This window comes from Ruditapes philippinarum, unplaced genomic scaffold, assembly GCF_026571515.1.
Source record: "Ruditapes philippinarum isolate M1 unplaced genomic scaffold, ASM2657151v2 ctg2046_1_1_1_1, whole genome shotgun sequence".
NCBI classification, from domain to species: Eukaryota; Metazoa; Mollusca; class Bivalvia; order Venerida; family Veneridae; genus Ruditapes; species Ruditapes philippinarum.
The window spans coordinates 111,942-133,518 of record NW_026866957.1 but is presented as its reverse complement, the minus strand read 5'-3'; the positions used below and the strand labels follow the sequence as shown (position 1 = coordinate 133,518).

The window sequence follows — 21,577 nt, the reverse complement described above, 5'->3', positions numbered from 1 at the left end:
ATTTTTATCGCATAAATATTTTCCTTCAATTTCTCACTACATGCTTGAAAAATTATAACAAAAATCACCATGTTGAATTGTTTTTATTTCACAATCTTCTTGCGATATCGCACGATATTTGCATCAGATATGGATGTCAAAACGTAGGGAAAATAACCGTAGAATCGCAGACTATTAAGCAAATGTTTAAGAAATACATCAGTACAAAGACATAAATTAACTGAGCATTATAAAATTAAAATGAAGGAAATCGGATGAAAAGTGATGAGAACAAACCGATTTACTGATAGAATTTTGCCGCCACCAATAGAGGGCGCTTTGACGTCATAGTAACGCTGTTTATTTATAAAATAATGCTGCGGAAGTAAAGCATACATATCTACAGGTTTGCTTACCAAAAATCATCAAAATCTTAGACTTTGTTAAATTTCGGTCGTAAATCAACACTGTCAAATATTTTTCATGTGTTTTCTATAGGGCAAGTTGACACTGTAGGTGCGCAGAAGCTACTTAGTGAGAGAGCCAACACTTTGAGGTCAATAGACAAGTTGATAGTGTATATAAAACTTGGGAATGATGAGGTTTGTGCTGGTGTACAAATTTCTGACGCTTGGATACTCACTCTTGCTGACTGTGTCGATACTAAAATGTAAGTTGTATCATATTTTATAACCAGTGAGGAATATCTGTTTTATATCAATTATTTATTCTTTCAAAAGAGATACCATATAAGTCTTTTTACAACTGGCCCCTTACCGCTACAGGTTAAATTACGCCAGTGATTTTTGATTCTTCATTCGAGGATGTTATCCATCGAGCCTGAAGAACGTTGGTGGTGAGCTGAAAAATCCCAGTATGACCCCTACTGTATTGGTGAGACGTAAAACCAAACCAAATAAATAACAGTTTAAAGGGTAATTTCAAGTTTTAATAAATATTTATAACGCAAGAGTAGGCACAAGGGTCGCCATCTTGCAGAATCTTTACTCTTACGAGACTGACAAAACCGAGGTTTTGCCGTCTTTAAGCCACTTGTAGTAAAGCACCGGTTTAAGAATCATTTAACATTAAAACATGAAAATTGTGAAACTTTTAATTTAGAAACATGTACAGAATTGTTCATATGGCGGTTATCACGGTATATCCAATGTGACACCTTCGTGCCATTCCATGAAAAGTGGTGTATGGTCCCCAAGTAAAAGAAAGCGTGAGCCCAAAACATGAAAACAATGGGTAAAACTAAACAAAATGGAATGTTGACAAATATTGTGTTTTTTTCAAAAACGTTTATTATACTTTTTGTTATGAAATAGCTATGAATATATTTCAATCTTTAGTTGAAATCAATACATCCGTTGTTACATACGATATATTAAAAGTTAACGTTTCATTGCCTTCATTGCGGCAATAACACCACCAATATAGTTTATAAGTCTTCTCTATGTATGTATTTTTATCCCGAATACCGGGCGTACCGGATCCCGGGACTCCGACCCATCGTCTCAATGTTTTGAAAACCCCCGCGACGGAGATCGATGTGATATAACGTGATCAACGATTACCACTATTTAGTTTTATAAATGTGCTTCTTTAGCATATTTTTTTTATGATGTTTAACGTAAAAAACTATTGATTTCTTTATGTTCTTGTCTGAAGTTTGACGGAAAGGGCCAAGTTTAACCAAGGTAAAAAGTAAAAGGTTTTGAAAATCAATTTTTAAATGTTTAAAATATGAGTTACAGAACTTTCTAATGATTTAAACTATTAAACTTTTTAAGGTAGTACACCCCTAATGGGCACTATAAGGAATTGTAAATTTGACAACATAGGACAGTTATATGCCTTAAATGTCACCTGTATGCAAAATTTAAACAAAATTTACCGTGTGGTTTATGAGTCATGGACATTTTTATGAACTTAGAAGGGATTTTTTTCAGAAATGAGGAAACTCTAAATAATCTATAATATCATCATTATGAAAAATGTTTTCCTTTTGCTCATTGTTAAGAAATAAATAATGACATTTAGGTAACAAATTAAATAAGAAAAATGATTGTTTTTAAACGAAATGTTTTTAATGTGTATAAAAATGTAACCCTACCCCACCCACTTTGAACACTAGTTTGAACCTTTCCCTATGTAAAAAGCCTTATTTAAAATATCCCTAAAATTTTCCAAAATCAGGGGCTATTTTCAAAGTTTTCCTAAATTTTCTTAAATGTAAATTGGTTGGTCTTGCAAAATATGAAATACTTTAACAGTTTAATTTTTATTTTATTAAACTTTGAAAATATCTGGTATCATATTTGTTATTAAAGTTGGCTTTATTTAGTAAATAAATACCTGCAATAATTATATAATTAAAATAAAACACTTTTTTTCCATAGGGGGTCTGAGAGATTAATAAAAAATGTTAAAAAGAAAAAAAAGAAAGACAAAAAATTGCCCCTTCTAGGGTTTGAACCCACGCCCCCTCAGTTTTAATACACTTTACAGTGATTTTAGCCTATTTGAATACTCTTCAAAGTGGAGACAGTGCATTAGGGGTATACTACCTTAAGAAAAATTACTTTGTTATTATTATTACAAAAATACTAAGGTTTGCATTTTATCAGCACCAATCATTCACAAGCTATTTGCATGTCTATATACAAGTATTAGCATTTCCAAAAATGCCTTGAATCGCCGTTCAACCATGAGAATAGTTCTTGCCTTATACCTATTTGGTATGTGGTCAACGCATAAAGCTACTAAAAATACTTAGATTTATTCGACTATCCCCTTATAGTCGAACTTTTTTGACGTGTACATTGAAATTGATGTCAACGGATGTTTTGATTCACGTTTAGGTACTATGTTCTATTCTTCGTCGACTGTTTTTTTTGAAACGGACTTAAACTGTCCTGCTATCCTATAGATATTATACTTTAAAACTATGAGACGCATAGTTTTAAACTCTCCCGCAAGAAAGTTTTTTTTTCAAGTGCAAGTTTTTGGAAGAAAGAAAACAAAATAACACTCTTATTTAGGCTACATTATTTGATCAGAAATAACATGAAGCAAAAATATTGCATTTTGTGTTGTGTTTGTCCTGCAAGAACCTAAAACTAGTCCTGAGTTGATACATTGACAATGGTATCTGCCAGCTGTACGAATAGGTTACTCGTCAAAAATGGCGGTTTGACGGGTCTATTTACGCATCCCTTTTTGAAGTTTTTTTATGTCCATTTTATTATCATTTGATATAGAATTATTCGTTTTGATTGACTTAAAACAGGCGATGAACGGGTAGAACTGTTCAATAAATTGTATATATCGACATTTTGAAACGATATATATATAGAACTAACCAGAACATATACTTTGTATTTTCCAGTACTCCATATATTTTGGATAAATTTGTTATACTTTGTAAGAATTTGTTTTGTATGAATATGCTTGTGATATGAAATAAAATAAAATTTCAAACTGTCAAATAAACAACACCGCCTGCAAGACCACCACCACCTTCTTAACCACCACCACCACCACCACCACCATCACATTTCACCACCGCCACCATCACCGCCACCATCACATTTCACCACCGCCACCATCACCGCCACCATCACATTTCACCACCGCCACCACCACCTTTAACAAGCACCACCTCCACAACCACCAACAAACCACAAATACTTTTACCACCAACGACAACATAGTATAAGTAAAGAAGTTCAATTTTGTAAAATGCGTAAGAATAGAAAACCCAGTGTTACTGAAAAATGGACAAAAACAAGTGTTCAAACTGTCTCTGGATGATTCAAGACAGATGACGTTACAACGTCTGTTTTCTATTGTTGTATCCCGACCGAGCGGTAGATGAAAAAATGAATGAACAAGGAAACTGATTAAAGCCGATCTAGTACGTCAAGCGCCTGAGAAAATCATATGGTCCTTTGGACAATGAAAGCCTTTGTACGACAAACTTCAGCTTTGAATATCGCGGATCGAATTTGTACTCGGTAAGTTTCAATGCCACATATATCAATCCAATCAAAAGAAATCTATTTCTTTGACGATTTCATGACGGAAGCTAAATGCAACCAAAGGACTGCGGATCTCTTCACCTAGGGTAGTCATCACAGAAACATATCTTTCGTATAATTGATGCAAAAATATATATTCCACAAGAAACGGCCTGCAGAGATTTTGCATTGAATAAGTAGTATCTCGTATTGTTCAATAATCATTTAAATAGACAGCAAGTGGCGACGTTGGCGAAAAGAATTTATTCCTCATCACAAATTATATTTATTAACGCTTCGAAAACGCAACGTCTAGACCGCATGGCTATTTCGTGGTAGACTTAAAATCGTGTACCTCGGAACAGGATCGTTTGCGCAAAAGTATATTTGACATAGAAAGTCCGGCTACTAAAAAGAGAAAACGAACGGACAAAGACGCATTTTTCGGTGTTGGAAATTCGTCCGACACTGATGATGATAACGCGGAGGAAGAGGAGGAAATACATATTGACATGAAAGCGGTAAAGATTAATGTACCACCAGGACTGCAGAAAACAGAAATGACAAAGCTGAAAGATCACGTAACCTATAAAGCTAATCACGCGTGATCCGAGCAGTGCATTTTGAAATTTGAAATGGTAACGTCGGTCTATGATTTGGACAGATGTCCTTTGTACAGACCAATTATGAACTCGTCCGAGTGACATCATTTTAATTTGCATTTACCCGTCTGTTAAGTTAGAATTGCTGAGGCTATTCGCGTCTACAAACCCGATTTGAACGAAGTTCTCATTCCAAAACAAGACGAAGAAGAGATCGATGACGATGATGCTTATAATGATGAGGATAGTAATGACGATGAAGAGTAGTTCAGAAAAATAAAAAATTAACACAACTTCCGAAACAAAAATGAGTGATCGTCTAGTGCTTTAATTTGTATCGCCCGTAGCTATGGCGTATGAAAAAGCTAAATCTGACTGGCAAACGGACAATAAAAAGCGGAGACATCTGGTAGGTGGAAACAACAGTATGCCTTAGACAGTCTACAAAATAAGATGTTTGCTAGAGGAAAACTGCACATTAATCCATCAGCAGCTTAACACAAAAATTAAATTACAGAAGTCGAGGAAACAGGACGAATGTCGAAATACAAAACGAGGAACTTCCTATTAACAGTCCCTCAAAAAATAGACAATACTAGTAGTAAGAATGGACTCAAACATATTTTACATGCCCGTAAATCAAATCTATCAAATGTCGCGTGGGATATAATGCTTACATTCCGGAACAAATGAATGTTCTTGACAAACCATTATAAAACCGTTTCATGCGCGATGCAGGTAACGGAGTAAGGGAAATTTGTGATCTTATTTTGGTCGATAAGTTATTACTCGAGAATATTTTTCGTTTGAGTGAAATATGGAAGTATTTCAAAATTGGTGTTAATTTACATGAGCACTAAGATTTTACTCAAACTGCCGAATTTTTGTCTAAATCTGGTGGCCGAGCACTAGATGCAATTATTTCTAAAGTACATAATTATAAAGATGTTGGCTTTAAAACATTTATTAAAAGTACTATTCATATGTTATTCCTGTAACAGATTACTGTTCCTCAATATGGGGTTTTAAATATTATAACAAAATTAATATGACACAAAACAGAGCAATAAGATATTTTATGGGTGTGCATAAATTTGCACCATTATTAGCAATAAATGGTGATATGGCCTGGATTTCCACTCAACATAGACGTTGGGTTAACGTTTTACGACTTTTGACACGACTTGTAAATTTGCCGTACGATAGACTTCCAAGATAATGTTCTCCTATGACTACAATTGTTTCTGAAAAAAACATGGTGCTATGATGTAAAGACTTTATTGCAACAAATTCAAATGTCACATTACTATGAAAACAAGTTACCTGTAAACCTAAAAGATGTTGAAGATGCATTAATTGTTAAATATAAAACGGATTGGTGTAATGATGTTAGAAATGTTGCCAAACATAGAACATATATTGAATTAAAACAACATTATAATACTGAAAATTATTTGCTTTCGTCATTAACTAAAATTGAACGGTCTCATTTAACCCAATTCCGATGTGGTATACTTCCATTAAAGATAAAAACGAGAAGATAAGTCGGTTTAAATGTAAACGAAATATTTTGTCACTTTTGTCCAGTTAATGCTGTAGAAGATGAGACTCGTTTTCTTATAAACTGCATTAAATATAATGATAGGAACCATTAATCAAAATGGTAAGATAGAAATCCTGATTTTGAGCATATGCCTGAAGTAAATAAGATAGTATATGCTGTCAACTATCATTATGTGCATGTTGCTAAATTTTTAGTTGAAACTATGAACAGAAGAAAGATGTCTCTGTACAGAAATTAATTAAAAATATAATGTTGTAAATGTATTTGCCCTAAAGATATGTACATGAATGAAAACTGTTTATGTACCATATATGTGATTTGATACCGGGAGTAATTGGAAAAAAAAGAGTAAACTTGTATACTTCCTATTTCTCTTACAATGCAGATTTTATTATGTCCAAGAACGTTTTTATCACTATTTGTTCGTGAATATATGTAATTGGTTAATATCTAAATTATGTTTATTATTGTATATTTTGGAAATGATTAAATAATTAAGTAACTTGTAGGCCCACGTGGCCGAGTGTTGTAAAAATTAATATTGGTATATAATATACATGTATATATTCATATATAAATAAAGTTTGGTTGAAATCACACCAGTAGTTTTTCCTGTGAAGGCCGGACAACCTTTATTCGGACGGACGGGCGACCGGACAGACGGACGGACGGACAGAAGGCAAAAACAATGTCTCCAGTCATGTCTCCTGCATGGTTTATTTGATTCAGTTGTATTTCAAGTAAAGTAGAATGAAAATTCAATAAAATAATTCGATTTCGTTACAATAATTTTTAAAGAGTATAAAGCTATATATTATGATTTTTTTATATAATTTATCAATAGAAAAATTGAATTGTTTTTATTTTATTATGGTTGATTCTTGAAAAGATTGTCTTTATATATATATGCCTATTTTTATTTAACAGACATAGAACTATATATTATACAAGCAGAATAAAATGTCCCGGAACAAAGTATTACTTTCTGTTAAATGTAGGGTTTTACACATCAAGCAATGATTTTTGTGCATGCACACTTTGCTTTATAATTATGTCATAAACTACCATATTTCTCAACCATTTTGGAAGTATTCCTTTTTAAAAGCCAAATAATAATTTTTGCTGAAGATATATTATAGCTTTATACACTTTAAACTTTAATATAATAATTTTCGCAAGAAGAGTAATTCAGCAAACTCCATTAGCCGGAAACATATATCCCGATATAGCCTTTTTAACGAAATGTAATCAACAACATTGCACAAAATTTCCATTTTTGTTTGTTTTATATTCTCTTTGAGAAACATGTTGAATAATTCAGTGGGTAGAGGGTATTGTATTTACAAACAATATGAAAGGACGATTGACGATTTTGTATGTTCCAATTCCCCTAAATTTGTGAAAACAAAATTATAACTTAACAAAATGAATTATAAGGTTACAATTGTTAAACATCATGACTGTTACTATCACAAGTTACAATCAAAAGTTCAAGACACAATATGTCAATATTACTTCTGACCGACAGGTGCATAACTGACTTTCAAAAGAGTCGCCGATTTCCTATACAAACAAAAAACTACATTCACAGAATCAAACTGACATAAAAAGAAAACTGGTTGTGTCGAATTATAGCAACAGATCATTCATTGATTAATGGATTGTGGTCTTTTATTTTGTGTGCGCGTGTGTGTGTGTGCGCGCGCACGTGTGCGTGTGCGTGCGTGTGTGTGTTTGCAAACATTTCCGTCTGTTTTAAATGAAAAGTTAATTAAATGTGATAGTTATATTTCATGTGTCTTAAAATTCATTTTTCAGATTTTTGTTTTATTTTGATTTTCTATTGATTTTTTAATTTTTTTAGCAAGCTCGGAAAGTACAGTATCAAATACCAAGATGGTTCAAAACAGGTCATTGCTGAAGACAGGGTGAGTGAGATTTGTTTGATAATAAGTGCATGATACTTTTAATTTTCTTAAAGTGGATAGGTCTACAATGCGCACGTTTTCCATATTTTTCAAATTCTGATAAAAAATAGAAATTTATGATTTGGATATTCTCATAGCTAGGAAATATAATGTTGATAAAGTTTTTATTTATTTAGAATGACCATTTATAGACGAATTATGATATTTTGTTCTAGAACATTTCATTATCTGCTATATAAATTATATATTTTATATCGGATCATGTATCTCACACTTGCCATAAAATAATAATTTCGTGATTTGTTGTTGTCTTATACTTAATTATTCATTGTATCACAGGCCTTCTATTACACACGGTGTCGGCGTCGGCGTAACCACTTATGTTAAAGTTTTTGTAATACGTCGATTATTTTCAAAGTTCATTGACATATGGCTTTAAAACGTTGCACACTTGTTCACCATCATGACCCTAACCTGTAGACAGGAGGAGGTAACTGTATCAAACATTTTGACAGATTTATGCCCCTTTTTCGACTTAGAATATACCTTAAAGTTTTTGTAATACCTGAAATATTTTCAAAGTCCATTGACATATGGCTTTGAAACTTTGCACACTTGTTGACCTTTATGACCCGAACCTGTAGACAGGAGAAGGTAACTGTATCAAGTATTTTGACTGAATTATGCCCCTTTTTCTATTTAGAATTTACATTTAAGTTTGCATACCACCTCAGATATTTCATATTCTCTTGACATTTGGCTTTGAAACAAGTTGAAGTTTTATATTCCTACCGGCAGCTCTTGTTATACATCCAATAACTTATTTCCTTACACGGCTAGTTTTGAACGTTTATAATGCAACTTGTGCCAAGCCGACGGTCCTTAACACCAAGACAATCAGACCCCAAAGTACCTTCATAGTATAAAACTTCTTTTAAAAGTATTAATTTTCATTTTTGGTCGGGTTGCACAGGTGCAAACCAGGGTTATAGTATGGTGATTTTTGGGCGGCGGGCACGCGGGCGACCGGAGAAAAGTTTCCTAACAATTTTCTCAGCAGCTACTTATCACAGCCTCTTGATATTTGGCATACAGCATAAACATGTGGTCCCATACCCGTGGGATTCGATTTTAGGTCTGTCGCTCATCCACTTCCTGTATGCCGACTTAGTTAAATTTTCGACATTAATGGTCAATGGTTGGAATTTTTCGTAACAGTTTTCTCAGCAACTACTTATCACAGCCTTTCGATATTTGGTATAAAGCATAAACATTTGGTCCCATACCGTGGAAATCGATTTCAGGTCTGTCGATCATCCACTTCTTGTTTGCCGACTTAGTTTAATTTCCGACATTAATGGTCAATGGCAAGAAATTTTCGTAACAGTTTTCTCAGCAACTACTTATCACAGCCTTTTGATATTTGGTATACAGCATAAACATGTGGTCCCATACCGTGGAAATGTCGCTCATCCACTTCCTGTTTGCCGACTTAGTTGAATTCTCGACATTAATGGTATATGGTAGGAAATTTCCGTAACAGTTTTCTCAGCAACTACTTATCACATCCTTTTGATATTTGGTATACAGCATAAGCATGTGGTCCCATACCGTGGAATTCGATTTCAAAAATGTATGCTAAGCATTAATTGCAAAATATTATCTTCATTTTTCAGGACTCCGTTGGCGAAGAATTTGTTCTTCTGCAGATGAAGTCAACTAAAGAAGCCAAAACTAAGTTTGCAAAACTTTCTGACAAAATGTTACCTTCAACCGACTACGATTATCAGCTCTACATTACGGATGAGTCCGGTAAATTTTAAAGAAAATAAAAATTAGTTGATTTTTTAAAATTGCATTGCCATCATTTCGTTCTTTCCTCAACATTCCCATTCGCTGCAAAAACATTTACATCGGTTTATCAGGTTGAAGTTTGATTTTTTAGCGTCTGTATACGATATTTCTTCGATTTCTATGCATTATAATCAAACAGAATTTAGAAAGAAAACATTCTTTTATTGTTCTAAATAACTATTTCATCTGGGCAAAACGCAACATTTCACTGTAAGCTTTGTTTAGAAAGTGTGTGTACATGTTCTTAAAATATAAGCATCCATTCGCCTTTTCTGGCACTGAGAGTGCGGACCACGGACATGTCACCAATCATGTCCTTTAATAATATTTAGATTGCCAAATATTGACCTATTAATTTAATTTTAAATAGATTCAAGATTTTTCAAGATTTTATTTTCAAAACACAAGAAGGTTATACACCTATGTGGCCAACAATCACATACTATATATGGCTTCAGCAATCCGACATTTTAAAATCATAATTGCATATTCAAACATGCATACATACACACAAACATGCATATACATAAACATAAGTACATTCACGCTCATATATCTGCATATACACTTACATGTATACACATATATTTTCATATATGTATAGACACTGCTATATGCAACCCGATTTTTAATTACATTGATATGCGAACGATAAAACCTCTAACATTTTTCATAACATAATAGACATAATCCAGTTTTAACATTCAATAAACTTGTCTGTGCATATACAACATAGTACAGTAAAGTAAGTAGTAGTAAGAAAAAAAAATCTATATCTAGTCACAACTTGTTCGAAAGCTAGAATGAAAAGTTGGTGACCAATAAATTTTATTTCATATTGTTATGAATTTAAAATCATGAACGTGAAATGTCATTTGGACATAAAGTAAATATGAATTCTTATTCCAAATCAAGTCACAGCTTGCATTAAAACGAAAGAAGCAAGTTAATGACATATAGATATACTATAATGGTACATAATGAGCTTAAATTTAACAAAGCTACGTGATAAACAAGAAAGGCATATAAGAGTTATGCTCAACAAAATTCAGATCATTACATCTTGGAAGATAAGTTTAAGAATAATTGTCTCTGTAAAGACCGTTTGTTCTTAATGTAAATGCTTTTTCTACATAATTATGTACTTAAATTTCATATGACACGCTTACATTCTGCAGTAATTAAATCAACAAATCTTTGCATATTTGGTCGTCTGTAATAATAGGTTGGTACAAATTGCTTTCTCGAATCGTTATATAAAACACATTCTAAAACAAAATGATATTCGTCCTCTAATTTATCACATAAAGTACATTTCTGTTCATTTACTGGAGTACTAATAGGTCTAGTCATCGGCCACTTTCAATAAAAATCTATCTGATGATAAACGTTACCGTGATAGACAATCACGGATTATTTTTACGTTTACTAAATCAAGATATTGTTGAAATATGTGGTTTAAAATGTACATATAAAAACAAAGATCTACTTGAATTATTTAGTCCAGCAGACCAGTTTTATAAAAATAGGTCAAAATATAAGTGTGAAGACGTACTTTTTGTGTCTCTCATAAATCTCTTAAAATTTCATACGTACGTTAAGTTAAATGTGTCTGTTTAAACACCACAGCAGAATTCTGGATTTACTGATCTGGATTAACTAATTGGAGTTTAAGATGCTCAAGTAAAAAGTGGTTTTAAGTCATTTTTTGGATATTTTGATTATGGTGCAATGTGATTTCGTGGTTTTCTTTATGTAGAAAACAGTCTTAAAGATACGATGTCGCTTACGCTTTAATAGTGAGAACATATCACATATATTTTCATTATTGAAGAATAACGGTGTTTTGGATTAAGAGATTAGACATAGCCTCAGGTTCTAGGCGGGGTCAATAATAACTGTCACGGTCATGGATTACGTGCTCGAAGATCATCAGATCAGTGATAATGAAACATTGGACTTTGTAACTCCAGGGCAACGCTTTAATCAGGCGGAGTCTTGCGACAGCTCAATTGATGACAGAGATGACGTCATTTTTACACATGATTTGTCCGTATTTTCTGACCAGCAAACTGATGACGTTCTATTGAATGACCTCAATGAGTGTGACTTTATGGCTGTTGAGGAATATAGGGCATTGGTGAAGTTATATAGAGAAAACCCACGTGATATTTGTGTCCAGTTAATTTTGCAGAAGTATAATTCTTCTGAAACCGACTTAGATCGCATGAGATGTGATTACTTCGAACATCTTAAACACACTTGTACTGAATTTCCGTTTGATAAAAATGCGGAACTCAAAAAGCGTGTTTTTACGCGCTCAGGGGATCCAGTTGCATTTAGATTGGCACAAGATATCTATAATATCATAAGCGTGACTGAAGGTACCGATTTTAACATATTAAAGAACATGATTAGTACTGCAAAGGTCCGCAAACAGCATGTAGAGAGCATGTCAGCGATTAGGCCGACAGAAAAATGTTCTTGTAGTAACGAGATATCTTTAATGAAAGATTCAATAGCCTCATTACAAGCAAACATATTACTTATTAAACAAACAATGCATGCCCAAGAGATTTCACACAATGAGCAAATGAAATATGTCAAAGATACCTATTTAAAAATAAAGACAGATATACTTAGTTGTGCACAGCTTACAAACACTGTGTCTTCATCAACAGTAGCTACGATTAGAAATATAACGCAATCTGTGGTAGAGCGGGTTACTGAATTTGAAGACCGAGTGCGTTTAATTGAAGTGCAAATGGAACGTGATGACATCAATCCGGGCTCTTCAAGGAAATCAAACAGTGGAAATAATATGAAAAGCAAAACCGTTGTCAATGCTTGTGCATTTTCTCCGCCAACTTACGCATACACGGCGGAACGCTTATGCCAAAATGATAGCATATCACTTTCAAAAAATGCGTGTACACCAGAAATATGCTTAGAGACAGACAAACAAGGGGAAACAGAGAGGTCAGTCTCATTCAATGACGTAACAAGTTATACGCCCGAGGCTGAGAAAGTAGGGGCAACAATACCGGTACGGGTGACAACTCGAGAACAACAAGTGTTGAGCGGTGATAGATTGTTCGAAAATGATTTTAAGCTTGTGAAAAGGAAACGCACTGAGAGATTTTGTGTACTTGGTCTTAGTTCGTGTCTTAATACCGAGCTCCTTAAATCGGTTATCGAGGAAAAGGTGCCTTGTGTTACAGGAATGAGAAAATTCAAGTTACGTCGCAACCCTGATAAGGTTCTACTTAAACTGACACTGATAGCCAATGATAAAGCAAGGCTTGTTCTTAGTGATGACTTCTGGCCACACTACCTTTGATGCGAACCGTGGTTGGCATTGGAGTCACGGCGTGAACGGTCATATTTGTCAAGACCGACGGATAATAACAATAGCAATAAAGGGTTCACCCAATCGGGAAGGCATTCAACATTTGGCAACAAACAAGATTTCCCATTTTACAGTGGAAAACCTGATAAATAATGCAAAAATACAAGGGGCATCACTCGGGAGAATCATATCAGAATGTTTCGGATCATTCACAATGGTCAAATCATTTCAGTATTTTGGATGAAACAAAATGCTATGTTGACTAAAACTATATGTAAAAAATGTAAATTTTTATCTATCAAATGATGGTCATTATGGCAGTTTTATATCTTATTATGATGTTAAATGTTGTAACATGGAACATTACTGGAATTATGTCCAGTGCGGGCTACCTTAGTAATATTTTAGATGAGGGAAATATAGATATATGTGGCTTATCCGAGCATTGGTTAACGCAAAAGAACTTTCATTTTATGGATTCTATCTCGTTGGAATTTATACATTATACAGTTTGTGATATAAATAATGTGAGAAAAGGTGGTGTATCTATAATGTGGCATAGACGTTATAACAATTTAATTTCGAAAGTTGAGACTGATAGTGATCGTATAATAGGGATACAATTAGAAATTGGTTCTTCATTATTTGTCTATTTTTTTCAAGTTTATCTGCCATGTAGTAACTATTCTGTAACAGCATACAATGAAGTTATATCAATGATGTATGATATTTATAATACATACTGTGATAAAGGTATCATTGTCTTTATGGGCGATTTTAATGCAAACATTGACAATGCAAAGTTTTCAGGCAGGAGCGCAACCCTGAATTGTTTTATTAATGACTGTAATTTATTTGCTGTAAACACTACGGACAGATGCTTTAATAAGACAAGTACATATGTCTCATATGATGGGCGCTTTACGTCTACTATTGATTATATATTGTTAGGCAATGAATTCTCAAACATTTTATCTTACATTGAAGTAGCTGATGATTGTTCTTTAAATGTTTCATGTCACAAACCCATACTTTGTAGTTTAAACTTTGAGTGTTACATGCACAATGATGTCAGTTTCGAAACTAATACAAATGTTGAAACAATAAACTGGAAAAAAGTTCAAAGCATGCATATTGACAATTATAACGAACAGTTGAAAAGTGCATTTAAAAACTTTGATTTCAACGAAGATAAGAACTTGTCTGATACTTATGATACTATAACTGAAAATATATTATTATGTTCTAAGTCTTTTCCAAAGAAAAAGTATAGAAAGTACATGAAACCTTATTGGTCGATTGAATTGTCTCAATGTCACGAAGAAGTGAAACAAGCCAGAGAAGTGTGGTGCCGGGCAGGGCGACCACGCGGAATAAACCACAAGGAGTATGCAAATTATAAATCTGCAAAGACTAAATTCAGAAAATTGCATAGGGCGGCAGTGAATTCATATTTGCGTGATCTCGACCATAAACTAGAGGTCAAAGCTGAATTAAATAGTGATTTGTTTTGGAAAGATATTCAGGCACGTAAACAACAAACTAGCGTTTTAGGAAGTAGCATGTGCTTCAATGGAATAAAATACAACTGTCGCAGTGATATAGCAGAGCAGTGGGCTAATTATTTCAAAGATCTGTATAAACCTACGGCTTCAGAACAGTTTGATAAACCTTGGTATGACTTTGTAGAACAATATATGAGTGATTCTTTAAATAAAATGAATCTCAGTAATAATGTGACTGTATTCGAGGAAGATGTAAAGTCAGCCATTCAGACTTTATCGAGAGGAAAGGCAAGCGGACCGGATGGTATTGCCCACGAACACTTGTTATATGGCGCGGATATATTATCACCGGTATTAGCAAATTTCTATACATTGATATTAAGAGGTGGTGAAATACCCGATTCGTTAAAACGCGGTAAAATTATTACTCTTCATAAAGGTGGCAATAAGAAACACGACGACCCCAACAGTTATAGAGCAATTAGTCTGACTTCATCAATACTTAAAGTGTATGAAATAATTTTGCTTAGGGAATGTAAAAAACACATATTATCCTCCATTAGTTCTCAACAAGGTGGGTTTCAGGAGCACCTCGGCTGTTTAATGACATCTTTTTCATTAAGGGAGTGCTTACATTTTGCACGTGAAAACTCTTCATCGGTGTACATGTGTTTTCTAGACTGCAGACAGGCTTTCGACCGCGTCTGGACAAATGGTTTATTTTATAAATTACTACATACTATTTCTGACAACGGGGAACATATTAATACCAACATTTTAAAGTCGTTTTATGATATGTATAAAAATGTATACAGTTATGTACAGTACAAAGGCACAGCTTCTAACTATTTCCCAATACTGCAAGGTACTCGACAGGGAGGAATCAGTTCACCTTCAATGTATCTTCATAAATGGATTGATACGCGAGTTGGAAGACAGCGCGAATGGCGTTTGCATTTACAATTTAAATATGTCGTGCCCCACCGTTGCCGATGATATGGTACTGGTATCATTCTCGAGCGCTGGTCTAGATAACATGCTGAAGATTTGTAACATTTACTCGAGAAAATGGCGCTTCCTATACAACCCTTCAAAAAGCGCTATTATAACGTTTAACCCAGCTATTCTAGTGCATGACTCGGTGATGTTTTCTCTTGGAAATGACGTCATACCTATTAACTTCACATATAAGCATTTAGGTGTTGAATGTGATCAGCATTTGTCAACGATGAAGTCAATGAAAGACGCATGCGTTAAGTTACGTGGTACGTTACTAAGCATTTGTAACAGTGGATTGCATCTAGTTTTTATAAGTCCTGCTACACTCCGGAAAATATACATGACAGTTGTTGTACCTAAAGCGCTATATGGTTGTGAAAACTGGACCTGTTACTCAAAAAAAGACATATCCAATTTAGAATTAGCACACAACTTCTGTGTTAAATTTATACAAAAACTGATTCTTTAATCTTCATTTCACATTATACAAAACAGTTCAGAGTCTCCAACCGTCTGAAATAACCAAAATTCATAAAAACCAAGAGTACATAATAAATCTTTCAATGGTGAACACCAATTTATTCTGTTTGGATTTTCAATAATATCTTTTATCAACATTAAATACACCTTCCTAGTATATTTGTTTTCATATGTTACCAACAATTTTATCCAAAATTTTATATTGTTATAATATCTAATACTTTGCAAAGGCAGTCTTCCTAATTCACCATAAATAAAGTCGTTTTGTGTGGTTTTCTTTACTCTTAATAGTCTTTTGTAAAATTGCATAATATTAATATGTAAACGTTCTACGGCCTTCCCTTGATTAAAACCCAATACTTCACTTCCATAATTAAATATTGGTAATGCCATTTTATTGAAAAGGTCCAATTTATGCCTTAAAGATATATCTGTGAATTTATACACATATTTATCCATTTTGTAAATACCCTCGAGTGCTTGCCCAGCAATTGTATTTTGTGCTTTTTACATTAATACTGCAATACGAATTTTGCCATTTTATGCGGTGGATCCAAAATTGTCTTCTTGTTTATTGACTCTACTCCAAGTTTAAATATGGATGATTCCGTATCTGTGCATTGTGTGCTGTGATTTGTGCAGAGAAAAAGGACACGTTCGAATGTTTTCGCTTCTTTACTTGTAAGCCTGTTTTATTGAAGGAATCTTTTTCAATCTTGAGTTATTTTACTTTAGGCGTGTATATATATTCAATCAAGTTTTCTATTACATGTATATTGATATGGGATTAATTTGTTAGGCGGAATTTTATTTATATCTATATTATTTATATTCAAGTTTTCTTTCCTTAATTTCTCTTTTTTTCTCTCATTTTTTATTTAAGAAGCTGTATATCTCTTTCACGATATGTGTTAAGTCTGAATGAATCACGTCGACACTGCCAGTTTTGCGCATTTATCAGCTTGCTCATTCCTGGATTTCACCTAGAGTTATGAAACTTTACAGGAATGTTAGTCAACATGTTTAATTGTGCACCTGGGTATTTGTGTGTGGATTTATTCAGTATTTGTAGAGTTATTGCTCATGACTTAGTAAAACTTTGCTACTTTTAAATTGTGTCGCACGTAGCTCAAAAAGTATTTGACCAAAAGACATGAAAATGTACAGGAATGTTGCTCAGAATTTGAAGTTGTGCACTTGGGGTTTCGCTTGTCGATAATTGCTGTTTTGTCAGAGTTATTGACCTTGCCTTAGTAAAATTTTGTAAATTTTAATCGATGTCGTGCTTAGCGCAGAAATAATTTAACCAACAGTCATGAAACTTGACAGGAATTTGGTCAGCATGTATAGTTGTGTACCTGGGGTTTCGCTTTAATTAGTGCAAAAATCAATTTTCAACTGGGGTCTTGTGTTGTTAGAAAACACTTGACCAAAATCTTGAAACTGTAGAGAAATGTTGGTTGGTATGAGTAGCTGTGCACCTGTGGGTTTGATTGTGAATTTATGCAGTATTTGATGAATAATTGCCCTTGACTTAGTAAAAGCCGTCCCGTTATGTTGTGTTAGGTGTCCTTTGAGTGTTTTAGTTAGAATCATCCAACTTTACAGGAATAATGACAACATAACTGTAAAGCTGTGCACATGTGAAATCTTTTGCAGTTTTGTTAGAGTTATTGTCCTTACTTAGTATAAATTTCATATTTTCAATTTGTCCATGCATATCTCAAAATATATTCAACCAATATGCCTAAGGACAAATTTCTTGTTTTATTTATACCGCTTACACGGATTGTGGTTATTTCGCATGTTTAAAAGATGCGTATTTGATTTGTTCCATAATGGTTTTCTCGTTTATATTTCCAAAATCTGCCGTATTCAATTATTCACGCACTTGATGTACCATTATTCGAATTTATATATCATTTGCTTAAATATGAAGATGGTCCGCATACTTTCCAATAATACAGAAAGTGACCGTTACTAAGCTTCCGTTTCCGAAGAACACTTGTTATTCTTAATAAATTGTACTTCATTTTGAGTATACGATATTTTTATTTGTTTCTTTGTTAAAGTACGGAGTTTTTCGTTTTTAATTATTATTTATAGGCATTGTTGGCAACACTGACCTGATACACATAACTTTCGGGATGTTTTTCGTTAGTTTCCGTAGTTTGTTAAGATTTACTCCTAAGATTCTAATGATATTGTAGATCTTGATACTTAGTGATAAGAATAATTAGTAAAAATAAGTAGTCAACTGCAAATTCTATAATTTTCTTAAAAGGAATAAAGGTAAGAATAATGGAATTGCTACCACGTAGTTTCAATTTCAAATCTTGGACCAACCTTTTTGCGATTGTAATGAACTGGTTTTTTATGTTAATTAAACAAAAGACAAGTTTATAAAGTGTAAATTGCATCTTTTTGACCGCCAGTTATTGTGGTCGTGATATAATTCAGGCGACCGAATCATCAAACAAATGTAAACTTTGTGCTTTGATTTTTTATTTTGTATATCAAATTTCTGTATTGTTTCGATTATGTGTTCATTATCAAACTAAAGATTATTGGACTTCAAACACTTCCTTGTGGACATCCATTTACTGTCTCTACTCACTGGTCGTTTACTTTTACAAACTTTTCTAAACACAAAGGACTTAATTTTTGTAGATTTAGTTTTCCAAGGTATGCTGAAATAATGTCGTAATGGGGGAAAATGCGTTAGTCTCTCGATTGAAATTTCAAACTGTTAAATATGCATATTCATGAGGCAATATAGAGACAAATCTGCCGTGCAGGGTCTGAATAAGTATATGGCTGGATACCGGATCCTGTTCCTTACAAGCAAAGCACAAAAACATTTAACAAACTAAACTACTTGTAGTATGAACCGGAATAAAAATCGTCTACCTGTTCTTCCCACAAATAATCCTCCATCTTGAAAATTCAACATTGAGCCGGAAAACGAGATACTGTAACACGTTCCCTACGGTGATATTTACTTTATTAAATGCCTTTCTACCGTCCGCTTTAAGCCGATAATCCGTCCCGAGAGCTATTTATTAAGCTTTATAAACTGTTTGTCGGACCGTACATGTCAGAGGCCTTATTAAAAGAAATTAAAAATTAAACAAACTAAAAAAAACCCCAAAAAACGTATATGTCACGTCTTTCTTTACCGCAGATGAAAATTGACAATTTTGACAAACTCAAAGGCATAAACTCAAGCATAACTACGAAAAACGACAAGCAACCGCCAGTTGAAAAAAACTATATGCTTACAAACATTCATGTAAATTTTCATGACCTTAGCTCAGGTTCTGTTGGAGCTACACGAGAGACAAGTTGTGAATTGCAATTTTGACTAAATTGAAGGCAATAACTCTGGTATTTCTGCCCGATTCGACAAACCAAACCTTAGGTGACCAACATTTCATGACCCTAGTTATCCTGTTTTTCAAAACTATGCAGCACGCAATAATTTTGGATGGACGCACGCGCGTATGCACAGACGCACAAACGGACAAACAAGAGTAAATCTAAATGCCCAATGTCTTTGATCCCGGTCATAAATGTTTATTTTAAAATCAATAATTACCGAAGGCACTCTAATTAAACGAACAGTTTGACTGTAATGTTGTTAGAATTTATACAAACAGTTTGTCTGTAATTTTGTAAGAATGGATTTAAAGCATGTTAGCAGCTTATCACCTGGAGAAAAGAAATTCTTGAAAAGAATTATTTTCTATAAGAATAGCAAAATGTAAACACTTCCATTCAATGTACTAAATCACTTTAACAGTAGTTATTGCCAATATTCAAAAGAATCACATGATCACTCACTGTATGGCCAATAAGTACTCTTAAGAAATTTCAAACAGCGTTCCAAAAGAAAATAGCTTTTGAAAAATGAAAAGTTTAGTTGGGAGGGGTCAATGGGCCTTTTAGAAACAAAAGATATTTGACCAATATTTTTGGACCAAGGTACTCACTGACCCCCCTGTGTATTGGAAGAGTAGACATCTTTCCTAAGAAAATAATTTGCAAAGCGGCGTGGACTTAAAAATACTTTGCTTGTTTTTGTTGTTGATAATAATGATGATGTTGTTGTTGCTGATGATGAAGATGATGATGCATCGTTGACGATGATGAGGGCAAGATACTGCTGCAACTGGTGACGACGACAATGATAATGATTGGTTTTATGTGTAAATTTTTGTGACATAAACGGTCAAGCATTTACTGCCAAATTTCAAAAATTCGTTTTGAGCGTAAAGGAAGCTGTGATTAATTCGGCCGAATATATTTTACAAGTGTGACATATACATTCCGTGACATATAAGGTCTAGCAGACGTTCGTTTTTAAAATAGAAGATCGTGAAACAAATCGTCCGCTTTACTAATTAAAATATTGAGAGCGGATCGATATATTAGAATTTTCAAGGGTTTTCCATTTTATCTTCGGCAAATTTGATTTTCCACCTTAATTGTCTATAATATGAAACTATTTATCTAAAAGTAACAGTGTTTGCCTTTAGGAAGCGTACTAAAGGCCACTTTATATCCCACGGTTGCAAACTCAACTACGATCATTTGGTGACTGATATTTTGTTTTCAAGTGAGCAAATCTATTTCAATTCAAAGCTATTGAAGTAACATATTTTGAAATATTTGGGCCTGTCCATATAAATGTAAACTTCAACTCATGTTTTGCTACCACGAGTCCAATAACAAACATTTACTGGTGGTATGAATTTATATAATGTAAACATGAACTGATGTATTATTATTTTTTTTTAATGACATAGGTTTTTTGCTATTATATTTAAATAATGTAAGAATCAAATAATGTATAAACGTTGTTTGTCTTTTCACTTATGACATCGGCTGCATTTATAGCATATGTGTTAAATTGCCTAAATTGATTTAGAAAATTATATCACATTACGTAGGAAGTCGTTTTTTTCAATATTTAACGTGTATATTACCAATACCCTAGATAAGTTTAAACAACGAGATTGATTTATGACAAATATTGCTTTCTGAAAAGAGATTGTTTGTTCATAATGTACAATTGTTATCATAAATTCCAAAGTTTGTTTTAATAAATACGTCAGTACAGCTACACTAAGAAGATTTAACTTTTATTAATCTATTAAAGTCGCTTATTGCTTTGATATTACAGATAAACTAACTGCAAATGATGTTGTTTTTGTCAGAGGCATTCAATGTGTGAAAAAAGGCATTGAAGGCAACTTTGGAGAGACACGCAAATGTTTTCAAGTCAAC

At 33.4% G+C, this 21,577-nt stretch overlaps 1 long non-coding RNA gene across 1 annotated transcript; it reads left to right on the top strand.

Annotated features, from left to right (window-relative positions):
* Window positions 1-403: 403 nt before the first annotated feature.
* Window positions 404-21,575, top strand: LOC132734337 (uncharacterized). Its single transcript, XR_009626300.1, has 4 exons — window positions 404-649; window positions 8,038-8,101; window positions 9,778-9,913; window positions 21,474-21,575. It is a non-coding gene; the product is annotated as an uncharacterized LOC132734337 (long non-coding RNA).
* Window positions 21,576-21,577: the final 2 nt, after the last annotated feature.